The sequence below is a fragment of the Mytilus californianus genome, unplaced genomic scaffold, assembly GCF_021869535.1.
Source record: "Mytilus californianus isolate M0D057914Y unplaced genomic scaffold, xbMytCali1.0.p SCAF_11, whole genome shotgun sequence".
Taxonomy (NCBI): Eukaryota; Metazoa; Mollusca; class Bivalvia; order Mytilida; family Mytilidae; genus Mytilus; species Mytilus californianus.
In genome coordinates this window covers 51455528-51468329 of record NW_026262593.1, presented here as the reverse complement: position 1 = coordinate 51468329, position 12802 = coordinate 51455528, and the positions used below count along the sequence as shown (strand labels likewise).

General features: G+C 32.8%; 2 protein-coding genes across 2 annotated transcripts in view; both read right to left on the bottom strand.

Moving 5' to 3' along the window:
• LOC127720280 (uncharacterized) overlaps window positions 1-2894 on the bottom strand; it is a 123714-nt gene extending 120820 nt beyond the window's left edge. The window contains exon 1 of the mRNA XM_052226791.1: window positions 2826-2894. The gene's annotated coding sequence lies outside the window, so the exon portion shown is untranslated. The remainder of the gene's footprint in view (window positions 1-2825) is intronic.
• The window catches only part of LOC127720282 (uncharacterized), a 53922-nt gene that overhangs the window by 22351 nt on the left and 18769 nt on the right, over window positions 1-12802 (bottom strand). The window lies entirely within an intron of this gene.

The window sequence follows — 12802 nt, the reverse complement described above, 5'->3', positions numbered from 1 at the left end:
ATTGCTTACAAGTATCTCCAACGCTTTCAATTCATCCGAATTCCTCCCGAATTGCAATGTGTTTCATCAAATCAAAATGGGCAATCAAAAAAAAAAAAAAAAAAAGAAAAGAAAAATAGCAGGTTAAAAATATTGCGTGTTCGAAGCGTTTTTCTGTATTTATCTTTATCGGAACACTAAAACCCACAAAAGTGAAGGCCAAGAGTGCATAAATACTAAAGTGACTTACTTAAATATAGCCAATATAAATAAAAAGATGTGGTATGAGAGCCAATGAGAAAACTATCCATCTAAGTCACAATCTGTAATAAAAAGTAAACAATTATAGGTCAAAGTACGGCCTTCAACACGGAGCCTTGGCTTACACCGAATAGCAAGCTACAAATGGCCCCAGAAAGACTAGTGTAAAACAATTAAAACAGGAAACCAACGATCTAATCTATATTAAAAACGAGAAACGAGAAACACGTATGAACCACACTAACAAACGACAACCACTGAACAACAGGCTTCAGACTTAGGACAAGTGAATAAAAAATGCAGCGGGGTTTCAAGTTTTGACAGGCGTCAACCTTCAGCCTTACCTGAAACAGTGGTATAACATTACAACATAAAAAGACACACACTAAAATATCAATTGAAATTGCTTTACTCAATCAAAAAGACAATACACAAACACAATTTAGCAGGTAACCCTAGGAATAGAATTACGTCCCAGGGTAGCCTAAACATTTAAGAGTTGCGATGAAACTTTTAACTTCAAAGTCTTTCTACTATGTCTTGTAACATATCTTCTATAGTGATAACAGACCACGATTTAAATTAGATCCTGATATATTAAATAAAATTTGAAAAACAATATCTTGTAGATACATTTTATTGGGAGATAAGCCGTATCATCCATCCCTCATTTGATATAAAGTAGAGATAGAACTAGTTATCTTCTTTTGATTATTGATCTATAAAAGATATTTTCAATAAGCTTCATTTACAATTTGAACTCACCTTCACTCTATCATTGTGTTCTTGTTCATCGTCTCAGTTCATATTCAAATAATTAATAAATCCAATCAGAAAGTAATGTGATGATTTTATCACTGCATATGCATAAATTCAGTTTTCTCATCAAATTCCCTTCCATTTTCATATCTTTCCAATAACCTAGTTCGCAAGATATTTTTGTGTTCATTAATTTATATGTGTTAGCATGTTTTCATTGAATAGATTAGTGTTAAATGTACAGTGGAAAATATTATATGCATATTAGGACGAGAACATGGTTAGGTTCGTCGAATAAAGGCAACAGTAGTATACCGCTATTCGAAATTCATAAATCGATTGAGAAAAAAACAAATCCGGGTTACAAACTAAAACTGAGCGAAACACATCAAATATAAGAGGAGAACAACGACACAACAAAAACACAACACCAAAATGCAACACACACAGAAACGAACTATAATATAACAATGGCCATTTTCCTCACTTAGTGCAGGACATTTTAAGAAAAAATGGTGGGTTGAACCTGGTTTTGTGGCTAGCCAAACCTTCCGCTTTTATGGCAATGTTAAATATAACATTAAAATGACAAGATTACATGACAGGACTACAATTCAAATAAATGGGAAAACATACAGGACAGAGACACACACAAATAATAGCTACCAAAAGGTACCAGGCTTATAATATAATACGCCAGACGCGCGTTTCGTCTACACAAGACCCATCAGTGACGCTCAGATTAAAAAAGTTCGAAAGCCAAAACAAGTACAAAGTTGAAGAGCATTGAGGACCAAAAGTTCAAAAAGTTGTGCCAAATACGGCTAAGGTTATATGCCTGGGATAAGAAAATCCTTGGTATTTAGAATAATTCATACTTTGCAAACAGTAAATTTATAAAATTGACTATATAATAGATATACATGTTAACATCGAAGTGGTGACTAACTACAGAATAAAAACCTTGCATCAAAAATGATCATTTTGACCCAACAAAATTTAGAGACTAAACACTGCAATAAAACACATATTTTTACTTTGATATGAAGTACACCATGTACAGACCTATTGATGTTCAGACACAATTATTATTTTATCATTTAGTGCATAGTTGACTCATTGAAATTATGTTCCTTACCGATAACAAGGTAAAGGATATTTGTTCCACACACGATAACATGTTTATAACAGTTTCCAGGGGAACTTCTGTTATGAAAAACAAACATATGTTAACAATCAATCATAATTAAAGCTAATGTATCCATGAAGTACGTAATTTCGTTTCAAAATCAGGTGGAGTATTTGATGAATTGTTCAAAAAAGCATGTACTATTGACAATAAGAACGAAACTACAATGACAAAACATCTGGATGATGAAAATGAAAATCGACTCATCTCAGTTGAAGCTAAAGATGTCGGCAAATGTCAAAACTTACAACTAGTGTCTTAAGTAACAATAACTTTTTTTTTGTTATTATTATGTTTCCAACATAATCGTAGCCAGTGCCTTCTTTGTATGTACTTCACGTCCAGGTAAATGTCATACACAGGTGAGGTGAGCAGTAATTATAAAGATGCAATCAGGTGTAAAAAATCATGACACTCTTTCTTTAAAAGAACAAATATGAGGAAACCATATCTGATGTTTTAGTTCCAGGAAAATTGTTCCCAAGAACTGTAATTATCCATAGTTTTGTTCCATGGGGAACACATATATTAATACCCCATCCCCCAATTGTGAACCAACCTCAACTACTGTAAGTATCTGTAATGGTTTAATGTCGTTTTTGGCGAATTATTGTGTAGAAGGTAATTGTTTTCTTACTCTCAAATGTTTATCACAGTGGTGTTTATCTATAAATATCAACCTTTGCGATTCTACTTTCACTTCTGTTTCTAGTGGACTCGGTTACTTTATCAACTTGAATCCAGAGTAAACCACAATTTGATAATAGAGGGTCGTAATGGGTGTACCTTCATGACGAACAATGGTAAAAATTCTTGCCAAATGATGTTAATGGTAATGTTTGGTTCATGACGATAAAATGTACACTTTCTTTTAGACGATAAAAAAATGTACTGATTTTGACGAATCACGTTAATTTTTTTCCAAAAATAACGGTAACGATAATTATTTGAGACCTCTGACGAATCACGATAAGGATATTTTGACGAATCACGGTAACCTTTTAACCGAAAATGACCGTTTGAGTAAGACGCCTGACGGTAATGGGCATTCCTACCCTCATGATACTCATTAAACCAATAATATGATGATCGTAAACCGGTTCAATATTCCATAATTATATTTCTATAGCTAATTGACTATGCAAAATAGTACAAGAAGCTCACTATAAATATTTAAACAATATTCAAATTTAAATAGAAACCAGCGTACTTTTTAGTATTCAAATCAAGTATTGGCTAATATCGTATTTGCACCACACATTATACTCCAAGTACAGACAAACCTGTGCACCTGGAAAAGTTTTGAGGAATGGCAGGAACTAGAAAATTAAATTTAAAATACATTTTATGTTTCAGAAAAATATAAATCTTTCCGGATGATGAGGTTCCTTTTTTTTTCGTTCCCACAGAATGTGCCAAAATAATCCAAGTTTGAAAAATGTTTGAGATGTTCCCCTATATAATTAATTGTAGTGAGTTGTATAGATTAACTGGACAATAGATGGACAATAGATATCTGCAAAACAATAGGTGATTTAATTTGTGTAAATGAGTGGACCATATCAAATGAAACTCTGGTGTTTTGGTTATTCTTTTATTACTTTCTTCAAGCTTAAAAAAGGGAATCTCAAATTCCAGTTAAGTGTTTAATTTTCTGAAACATAAAATGCATTCAAATTTTATTTATCTAGTTCCTGCAATGCATAAAACTTTTCTAGGTGCACAGGTTTGTCTGTACTTAGAGTAAATTTTGTGGGGTAAACACGGCCATATTTGTCAATTCTTCTATAGAAAAAAAAAATACTGGCAAGAATGAAAATTAGGCATCAATATTAACTTGAGGCGAGGGAAGATCTTCTTTAGCTCTGACGTCTAAACATGAATTATAGTCACTTCAGAATCTGGTCAAATTGACACCCGTTATAGTCAATTCCGCACCTAGTCAATTCGGGACCTGGTTAATTCGGCACCCGAGGTAGTTATTTCGGTACCCAAAATTAACATTATGATTTACAAGTATAAACTATTCAGTCAGGGGTAATACTTATCTATAGAAGTGTCTTTTATTTACTGGTACAGGTAAATTATTTTTGAGGAAGAGTTATATTAGACGTTGAGATGTTATTTACTTAAACAATTAAAAAAGGCATATTTTTCTTGTACTCTCGAATTTCTCTTGACTACATTTCTCTAATGTAGTGTTTAATTGTCTGCTATTAATATTGTCTTTACTTATTCATAAAAGTATAATTTCATGGACAATGCACAATGAAAATCTCATTTGTCTGTTACATAATGTATCTTCAAAACACTGCTCACTTACAAGTCTCTGAAGGCCTTGCGCAGTAACTTAACATGTTTGCTCAATGGATTTCTTCTACTACTAAATAGAGTTAAATAGCGAATACCCTTTCGGGTATTGCGCCAGATTACCTTATAATATAAAAGTATATTTTAATTTATTTTTATGAATTTAGTATTAACTAGGAATGAACCTGTGTTTTATATTCATATTATAGTATATGGATTTCTTTATTTAGTTCTTGAGGTAAAAGGTTGAACTCAACATGCTCTTATTGAAAACTAATCACCAGACCAGCAAAATTCTGTTCATTCTGTTAAGGCATGTTTTGACCTCCCAAAAATTGACAGTTTAAGGAGACATTGTAAAAAAAACTACTTGTATAAGTAAGTTTTTGGAGAAGATTAATGGGAGATGATTCAAACCTTGAAAATAAAATGAAAAATCTTACAGTTTTACTTATATCTTCAAGTAAATAAAATTGACTAGTATAAGTATTACCCCTGACTGCTGCTATTGACGATTCCTTTTTTCCCCATGAATTTTTTCCACTTGAGGTGGCAACACATATTTGTTGCGCGTAACAGAAGCTCCAATAGGCCACTTCACGGTTATTGCAACCATTTTGAATAGGGGCAGATTTTTATACGCCCGTTTACGGGACGTATTATGGTATACCGTTGTCCGTCCGTCCGTCCGTCCGTCTTTCGTCAATATTGTCGGACAATAACTCAAAAACGCTTTAACCAATTTGCATGAAACGTTTGTGAATTGTTTATATCTATTGACGTGAGCTCCCTTTCAATTTTTATAAATTTCAGATTTTACGTTTCCGAGTGATGGGATTTCGTTCATTTGAAAAGGAGGATTTCCCAGTTTTCGCAAAAATGCTTTGAGCAGTTTTCATGAAACTTTGGTGACTAGTTTATATCTATTAAAAAAACCTCCCTTAAGTTTTTTTTATAAATTTCTGAAATGACACTGAGGAGTTATGGAACTTTATTCTTTGAAAAGCGACGGGCGTATCATGCGCTCATGGCGCAGCTCTTTATTTGGATAGAGGTGGAAATAGTGTGAAAGTACGGGAAATCCTATGCATGTTTCCAAGCATCGTCCATTTTTACTGAACTAGTACACAGGATTTTCTCGCTATGTTCAAGACCCATAGGTGGCCTTCTGCTCTTTGGTCGGGTTCTTGTCTCTTTGACACATTCCCCTTTTCCATTCTCAATTTGAACTGTTCTGTTTCAATGATGTTTTCCTGTATTTTTCAAACCATTTTTACTTCCACTATGACATCTGCCCCCTATTCAACATGACTGCAAAAACCGAGAAAGGGCCTATCGAAACTTAGTTATAAACAATGGGGATATAATGAATCTCTATTTCATTACAATGGGGTCTGAACATTACTAGTAAACATGGGCTACAAGATTGGTGTCAACATTATTCATTTTATATTTTAAGTAGACAGGAAAGACAGAAAGAAAAAAAAGCCCAATTTAAATTACAATGCTTAAATTAGTTTGTATCTTCATCTGTGGATTTTACACAACAGCTTGTAAAATGGCTTCTTAGTTTAGTTTTTTTTTTATTATTAAAGATCAAAAACTACCTAAATACTAATAAAACAAAAAACTTAATTTGTTACTCAGTATTGTTTGTAATTGATATAAGTTCATAAGTTTTAAAGTAATTACCAAGCAAAACATTATTTATAGAGAATTGAGAAAACTTCAAACAGAAAGCCAACTGATTATTGTTTATTTTACATATAAGTACTGACTGCTTGATTACATATGCTGAGTTTTTAACAATGTACGAAATAAACCTCTGAAATTGTAAGTTTTGCTAAAAAATATATAAATAATAAAAAACAAAAATCAATAAAAAATTCTCAAATAATAAGAAAATAATAAAGGTAAAAAATAATAGGTGCCAGTTGAATAACCAAATGCTAAAATGACTTTAAATAGGTGCCGATTTGACTTTTTCTATAGGTGCTGAATTGACCAGGTGCCAATTTGACTTGTACCTGAAACACAGAGGTGCCTGATTTGAGACATGTTCTGACTGATTACATTTTGGCACCGAAATAAAAATTCCACAGTGGTTAAGAAATAATATCTCAACCAGGGTGCGTGTTGTGAGAGTCATAATGGTATAATAACTCTTGAGGTTGGAGAAGTTCCTTCATAATATAAGTTCCAAGTAAAAAAAATATTCTGTAACATTCCACGGAACAAAAAAAAAACAGTATTTGTTCCTAACGGGATAAAGTGTATAGAATATTTGTTTCAACAGGAACAGATATTATGGCATTGGTAACAACAAAGTTTCCAGGGGAACTTCTGTTCGGTGGAACACATATACGTTGACAAAGTGTGAGGGTCTCTGAATACAAATGTGTAGTTCTACGATAACGTAATTCTGTGTTTGCTTGTGTTCTGTCCTACAGCAGCTCTGTTAATTTTTTCCATAATTTAAAACATTTTGTAGTATAATTTAATTAGGCTTCAACTCCTGATCCAGAGTTTATTTGTGTCTGCGGATTTTATATAAAGGTTTATGCATTCTTTGGTTACAGAACATGTCACGAGATCATAGGTTGTTTATTGATCATTGTTTTTTTTTTCTGATTTGGACTATTAGTCAGATACTATAAGCAAAAGGGTCACTATATTTGGTGTATGGAATTATTGTAAGGTGTACGTGTCTGTCTAGTCGGTTTCATCTGACCTTGATCTAATTTTCATGGTCTGATGGTCAATGTTTAGTGTTCATTGTTTTGTCCATTTATAAGATTCTATAAGCAATAGGTCAATTATATTTGGTGTATGGAATGATTATATGGAGAACATTTATGTTTGGCAGGGTTCATCTGACCTTGACCTCATTATCATGGTTCATAAATTATTGTTATTTTTCATTTTTTCGTACGTTTATCAGACACTATAAGCAATATGTTTTGGCCCATGGTCAATGATGGTATAATTGTAAGGTGGAAATGTCTGTCAGGGTTCATCTGATGTTGACCTTATAAACATTGATCATTGATGATATTAATTTAATATGTACAACCTTCATAAAACACAATTTCAACATAATTTCAGTCGTGATAGGTAAAGCAAGCGAGACATTTCAACGTGCACACTGTTGTTTATATATAGAATGAGAACAATTAACCAGTTGTTTGTGAAACATAATGATAGTTACTAGAAGAGCAGGATTTGCTTACCCTTCAAGAGAACATGAAAGCGCCCCCAGGTTTTGGTCATTAGTTTTGGCTGCTCTGTTTTGTTTGTTATATAAAATAAGGAGATGTGGTATGATTGCCAATGAGACAACTATCCACCAAAGTTCAAATAAGGTGTATGTAATGTTTTGTATATTAACTAGTTTGTCTTTTTGTCGTCGTTAGTTTTTTGTTATAACGTTGTCAGTTTTTCTTCGACATCTGGGTTTTCAATGTCCCATTTGTAAATTCTGTGTCCGTATTTTGTTATTTGTTAAAAGTTGTGTTACCAGCCCTTTCGATGAACCACACTTATAAGTGTTATTTTCATCGTAAAAATTCAATTTAAGTAGATAAATGTAAAACGCTATAACAGTTGACAGGTGTCTAAAGTCTTAAATCCCTTCAATATATAGTAAACTAGTAATAGGAAACACCTGACCTCCATATTGAATGAGACCAGGCACATCTAGTACGGAATTCATCACCTACCATTAGTGGAGCGGCGGAGAGGACACATTTAGAAATTTGAATTGACTAAAGACCTCATGATATCATAATAGCTCATTGAAAAGCTTAAATCAAGTACTTTTTGAAAATATATGTCGTAAATATAAAAGCTGGTACAATCATGCCTTACATCAAGATCAAAGGCCATCACTTAAAAATCCAATTTCCAACTAGAGAAACAATCCACTGCTTTTTTTTCGAAATGAATAACCTATTCAATAAATTATACAATAAGTATTAAGTATCATTGCAAAAGTTCCGATATGATTTTTATATTTTCACATGACATCAGAAATCATTCAACTTTTTCGAAGGTAACACGTTTTATAGAAATTCCGAAGCCTAAAAAGTACAGTAACATAATAACCTAGATCTGCGACCTGGACAGATAACATTTCTGGACAAGATATTCATACATTGTAGAATAATAGGTATTACAATGTAACAGAGTATCCGATAAACATAAGTGAACAAATCAAACAACATTTGAAGGCATGTTAAATTTTGTCTCAGTTTTTCAGGATTCGACATTTCACTGAGTTTTTTGGATATAAAGTTCCCACTGTTAGTCTCAATACACGATAACCTTTCAGTCGATGCCAGTTTCGAGAGTTATTGAATCTACAACTACGATAAATGTTCATTTGATATAAAAGTAATGAATGCACGCTGATTATGAAAAATAAAAAAAATAAGATGACCGATTTCATACAAAATGAAACGTCGAAAAAATTATAGCAAGTTAAAATTCAAATACAAACTGAACTGCGAACACCTCAATGTAGTTAGACATTATTTCCAATTATTTATGTTCATGATATTTTATCAGTCATCAGCAACTACCTACACAAATCCATGGAAGAAATACCCTGCTCCTTGCAAACGCATGCTGCCTGGCATACCTTTTCCTCTTGCACGAACATATAAAGTCTTGTAGAAAGTCTGATGCCATTTGTCCTGCAAAGGAAGCTGGTCCTAACTAAATTTCCCATTCAAACTCTCATGGGGTGCCCTTATTTGGGTTGGCTACATTTTCCGACACCCGAACTTTGCTTTGCTTCACGTAGTATGGCTGCTTAACCAATGACGCAGATGCCGGAAGCTTTATAAGACTTTTATCTTTATTTATAGCCAGCTGATATCCTAGCAAATTTGAATTGTTGTGGGATTTCTTTAACTTGTATTTTGAGTCGTACAACGCAATATCAAACACCCTAGCAGCATCTCTTAAATCACTATCAATATCACTGTGTGTTAATGCTACAGGATTACAGAAGATGCTTGATTTTGTCGTTAGGAGGCTGAATATTCTATTTTTTCAGATTATAAAAACCCACTTGATGTGGAATCATATTCACTCAAGGCATGTAAGAACAGCAGGATTTCGATGGCAATGGTTTAAGAGACAATACGATGGAGTGAACTTGCATCAATCGCCCATTATCCTTCAATATTCCAATTTAACCAATGTGAACTCATACTTGTATTTTAAGCATCAGGTAGAAATGTACAGACAGAACAAGAACATCACATCAGTATCATCAATTTTGATAGCGATTCTACCCTTCACGTCTCTTCCACCACACATAGCACATCTTTAAAAGCATATGGAATATCATTTTGGTACATGTATCTGCTATTCTTGGTTACAACGTAGTCAATAAAGCAACTAGCCATATACAAAGTGTTTTGAAACCATAAAAACGGCAAATCAAATTTGTCGGTTAAATTTGGTGTGACATATCTAAGAAAACGCAAAAAATATTTTTTTTTCGAGAAACAGAAAGAATCGTTACTAATCTTGAACCAGAAGACCTTCAATAACCTGGTACAATCCAGAATGTCCTGCTTTTGACGACCTAAATCATCACGTATCAATGCTGCTGCATATATCATACTTTTCCAACCAGATTCTGTTACTATACTAAAAATTTCATCAAATACAGAATTGCAGATAATGCGTTTGTCAACTCCACATTCAAAGCGCCTTTTTTTGGCATCGGACAGAGCTTGTTATAACGAACTAGTGTATTTGGTCATTTACTTGAACATACAAAAAACCGAACACACATACAAATCATACGCACAGTAAAATGTTTACCACTTTCACGTTTAAATTTAACAAACACGACTAAATAACAATATCTAACAGCATAGATAAATGGAAAGGCTTCTGAATTTCTAAAATAATTAAAAATACACGTGTTAATAACTACAAATGACCTTCGTAAATTGCCTTATCTGATCTTATAACTAAAAACCACAACAGTATCGGTTCATGTGTGCAGTGTATCCGGAATGAAAGTGTGGTAAAATGCAGATGTTTAACCCATTATTTAGCTTATAGCTAAATAACTTCAAAAAGTAAATCGGGGCAATTGGTGTATTATGCGACGGCTTTACAGTTTTTCCTTTAAAACACACCTTTACTTTGGCCTTTTTAACTTTTTAATTCGAACATCGCTGATAAGTCTTTTGTAGACGCAACGCGCGTCTTGCGTACAAAATTTCAATCCCGGAATCTATGGTGAATTCATTTACTGCACGTGCAAATAATGCTACTAGTAGTGAATACGGTAATTTTTTTGTGTTATGTTTCACAATTTTCAGATGCTCTCTGAGTTACAAATACATTGTTAAAAATGCCTTATAATGTATGAAGTTCAAAAGTAACCATATTTACTAATTTCGTTCACAAATCATGTTACAAAAGGACTCAATTATGATATTTGTCTACCGAAACAGCAGTGGGGTCTTCTATGAAAGTTTGGCAACGTCAGTAAAGAAGGTTTTCAAATCATTTGCACCATATTTGACTTTTACGACAAACAATTTTATGAAGTAGAATAATCGATAAAAAGTTTAAGACATTGAAATTCCAGCATGTATTCAGGTAATTTAAACTCGAAAACTACGCGTTTTCTTCAGCATTTGCCGCTCCACTACCATGAACAATCGAACTCACTAAAAGAAATGACTCAATCGTGATTATGTCACATATGCTAAATTTCAATTTTTATGTACATGTAACAAGAAGAACGAAAACCTAATAATCAATATTACCAAAAAACAAAGCAATAAAGATATTGAAAATTTAAATAAGCTCATTATAACAAATCAAAGAACAGAGGCATTTCTCAAATTGAAAGAGGTATTATTAAGTCATTTTGTGAACACTATTACCTAAAACTGCTTATTTACACGATGAAGTTTTACAGAAAGTTCCTTACTTAAGACATTTTATTCATTCACGGATAACCTTTCTAACACATTTGTTGGTACCATATAGGTCGAGTCTCGCGTCATATTCTTCCATATGTTTTCACCTTCTCTGTTGAAAGGGTGCTTGAACTCTGTTTAATGTCAGGGCCAAGAACAAATCATTTGTATTGATCAAATGCCAACGAGTGTAAGCTGTTGCACTTAACCCAACATGTGTTGATCAAATACACACGAGTGTAAGATGTTGCACTTAACCCAACATGTGTTGATCAAATGCACACGAGTGTAAGCTGTTGCACTTAACCCATCACTATTAATAGCAGTCAGTTGAAGTGCAAAAAATGAAAAACAGCAATCAATACATTTTATTCATTAATTGAGAATGCGCAAAGCCAAATATTTGAAAGTCAGGGATGTATAAGAACAGAAACAGTTGAAGATACATATATATATATGTGACCTAAACGAACATAACAATAATAGCCAAATCGATATAAGGTAAAATTTGCCTGAGTGAGTTCAAACCTTAGTTTTTTTTACAATTGATAAAAGGATGATTCTAGTTGGTTTTTTTTAAATCATGTCCATAATGTGTACATGAAAAAACGTACAGATTGCATGTTATCAAATGTTTTCATCAATCAGATACACAACTCGAAATTTCATGATATTAATTATTTATTGTAACTCAAAAACTAATTGTAAATTTTAACAAACAAAGCCTACAATACTGTAAGTATTGTATAATTATAACCTCCAATCATCACAGTCCAAATTCATTGTGAAAAACACAAATACAATTGCGTACATATTATTCTGACAATTCATTTAATTTATATCTATTTAAAATTAAATTGCACGAATATCCCTCTAATCAATTGGTGACAGGGCTTATACAAATTCAATTGAACTACTTACTAGTAAATCGATATTGAACTCAAATGGACAATTTGAATTGAACAGGTCTTAGAGACCAACATATAAATAGTAAGTCTTGTTCAGTCTTTCAGTCAATCTTCAGACATATATGCTTTGGTGTGTTCAATACTATTCAGACCATTAGCTTACAGGCGATTAAGATCTGTTGAGTATATTTTTAGAGCATTCAGTTATCTTTTTTACTTGACTTCAAATTTATCATACAACGATAAACTAAATTAACTGAAAACGAATACGGAATGGTCCTAGATTGTCTGAACGCAACATTTCTGAATAAAACCGATTTTAAAGAAAGAAAATATCTCAAAAAAAACCCTTCAACTGGCTGTTCTTGACTGATATTAATTTAGAAGTGACTTTCCCAACTGAAAGAAGCCATGAACATTTAGCAAAGTTTGTAACATTT